At 41.7% G+C, this 2,423-nt stretch overlaps 1 protein-coding gene across 2 annotated transcripts in view; it reads right to left on the bottom strand.

Moving 5' to 3' along the window:
• The window catches only part of Rnf150 (ring finger protein 150), a 222,625-nt gene that overhangs the window by 27,992 nt on the left and 192,210 nt on the right, over positions 1–2,423 (bottom strand). The gene's annotated exons all lie outside the window — the stretch shown is intronic.

Raw genomic sequence — 2,423 nt, 5'->3', positions numbered from 1 at the left:
ATGGTGTGTGTGTGTGTGTGTGTGTGTGTGTGTGTTGGGGGTGGTATTTAAAGATTAATTAAAATATGCAAAGTTCTCTGCAAGATCCTGAGCACATGGTATTTATTCGATGGTGAGTCTGTGGACCAAGTGCCCTTGCATCTTTTCATGACATGCTGAGACATCCTTATTACTTCCTTTATCCCAGATCAGCAAAAGAAAGGATGAACTGTTTGCCCAAAGTTACATAGGCAGCAGGTGGCAGGGCTGGGCTTTGACTAAGACCTGTGGCCCAGAGCTTCTTGGGGGAGATATACATTAGGATCAGATGACATCAGTCCCTTTCCCTAATGTCCATCAAACACTCACACTTCACTCGCTAGCACCCTATAGGTCTCACTCCACTTTCTGATGCCTCATCAGATGAAGTGGTTCTGTGGTGAGGTCTGGTCAATACCTAAAGTTAGGAACTGCTTTGCAGACGCTGGAGTCCTCAGGCCCTCAGAAGAAAAAGAGGATATGCAAATTAGATCTTGGAGTTCTGTCTCTGATGAGCTACAGTTTTATTACCAGAAGCAATCATGAATCACAGCAAGTAGCCTTGCTGAGACATGTCCAACCACTGTGGCATAAGATGGAAGGTCCTGGGTAAACATGCTTGCATATGTGTATGTGTATAGGTAGGTCATGTGTGTGTGTATGTATCTCTATATATACTCTCTCTATATCCACATATTTTATTATACAATCTATGTCTGTATAAGTACTGTTCTAGGCACATATGCCTACTATGCAATATACATTTATAAGCGTGCACACATATCAATCTGTATATAAGCATGCATGTTTTTGCACCCTGGAAGGCGTCCACACACATTTTCACAAATGCTCACGTATGACTATGTTCTATATATTCATTCACTCCTCTGCATGAATTGCGTGCTAGCTTTATAGCAGGGCTGATTCTTTCTTTCTTTAATGCCCTGCTCTGCCCTGATTTGATTTGTCAAATCCAGTTTTCTAATTAACCTCTTATTTAAATAACAGTGCCTGTGTCATCACGGCACGATTTTCCCTAAAATATCTGCTCCACTGCTCTTGCTGCACAGCAGGTGCTTGAGAGAAGTCAAGGCTTCTGCACTGACAGCTTGGATTGAGGTATAAATCTTTATTTACAGAAATGAAGAATTTGTTTTATTCAATCTTTTCGATGGGACCCCATCCTATGACTGTCCTAATTGTTTCTCCCTGCTGTGAACATTGGTTTCCAGGGCAGTACTAGCTACACGTGTTGTTGGCTCATGGGCAGGAGCACGCGTTGTTTCACCGCAGGATTTTACCCATTGCTTCTTTCTTTTTCTTTTCAACAATGTTTAAAGTTTTATTTATTTTAAGTATATGATGCACTATCTGCATGCCTACCTTCAGGCCAGAAGAGGGTGCCATATCTCGTTACAGATGGTTGTGCGCCACCATGTGGGTACTGACACTTGAACTCAGGATGATGCTCTTGACTGCTGAGCCATCTTTCCAGCCTTGTACATGTTGTGCATGTGTGCATGAGTGTGTACAAGAGTGTATGGAGACATGGGAATTGGCCCTGACTCTCACTTTGCTTCCTGTTGTACGTTCAAAGGGAGGCTTCTGGAGTGAGAAGTCTGCCTAGTCCCCACTTATGCTAATGTTGCAGACATGCCTATATGAGGGATGGGTATCCCAACTGATAAAAACACACATGAGCCTGGCATAGATATGGGGAGGAGAGTTTGATTAAATCATTACAGCACAGTATATTTCTTATTTCCAGAAGTGTTCTCCATGATTTTCCCATCCCTGTTTAGGTCTGCACTCCATTTTTTTAAATTGGATTACATGCTTCTTGAGTTCTTTGTATATTTTGGAGATCAGACCTCTGTCTGATGTGGGGTTGGTGAATATCTTTTCCCATTCTGTAGGCTGTCATTTTGTCTTGTTGACCGTGTCCTTTGCTTTAGGGAAGCTTTTCAGTTTCAGGAGGTCCCATTTATTAATTTTTTTCTCTCAGTGTCTGTACTGTTGAGGTTATATTTATGAAGTGGTCTCCTGTGCCAATGCATTCAAGTGTATGTCCCACTTTCTCTTCTATAAGGTTCAGTGTGGCTGGCTTTATGTTGAGGTCTTTCATTCATTTGGACTTGAGTTTTGTGCATGGTGATAGACATTTTCATTCTTCTACATGTTGATATTCTGTTATGCCAACACCATTTGTTAAATATGCTTTCTTTTTTCCACTTGATAATTTTTTGCTTTTTTGTCAAAAATCAGGTGTCCCATCCCAAAGGGATGTGGAAATTGCAGTAAGGACTGCCACAGGGGAATCTGATGAGTTGGACATTTTTAGAGGTCTCTCTCTCTCTCTCTCTCTCTCTCTCTCTCTCTCTCTCTCTCTCTTTAGTGTGTGTGTG

The sequence above is a fragment of the Microtus ochrogaster genome, unplaced genomic scaffold, assembly GCF_000317375.1.
Source record: "Microtus ochrogaster isolate Prairie Vole_2 unplaced genomic scaffold, MicOch1.0 UNK51, whole genome shotgun sequence".
Lineage (NCBI taxonomy): Eukaryota > Metazoa > Chordata > Mammalia > Rodentia > Cricetidae > Microtus > Microtus ochrogaster.
The sequence above is the reverse complement of the archived record's forward strand: the minus strand, read 5'-3'. Positions and strand labels throughout refer to the sequence as shown.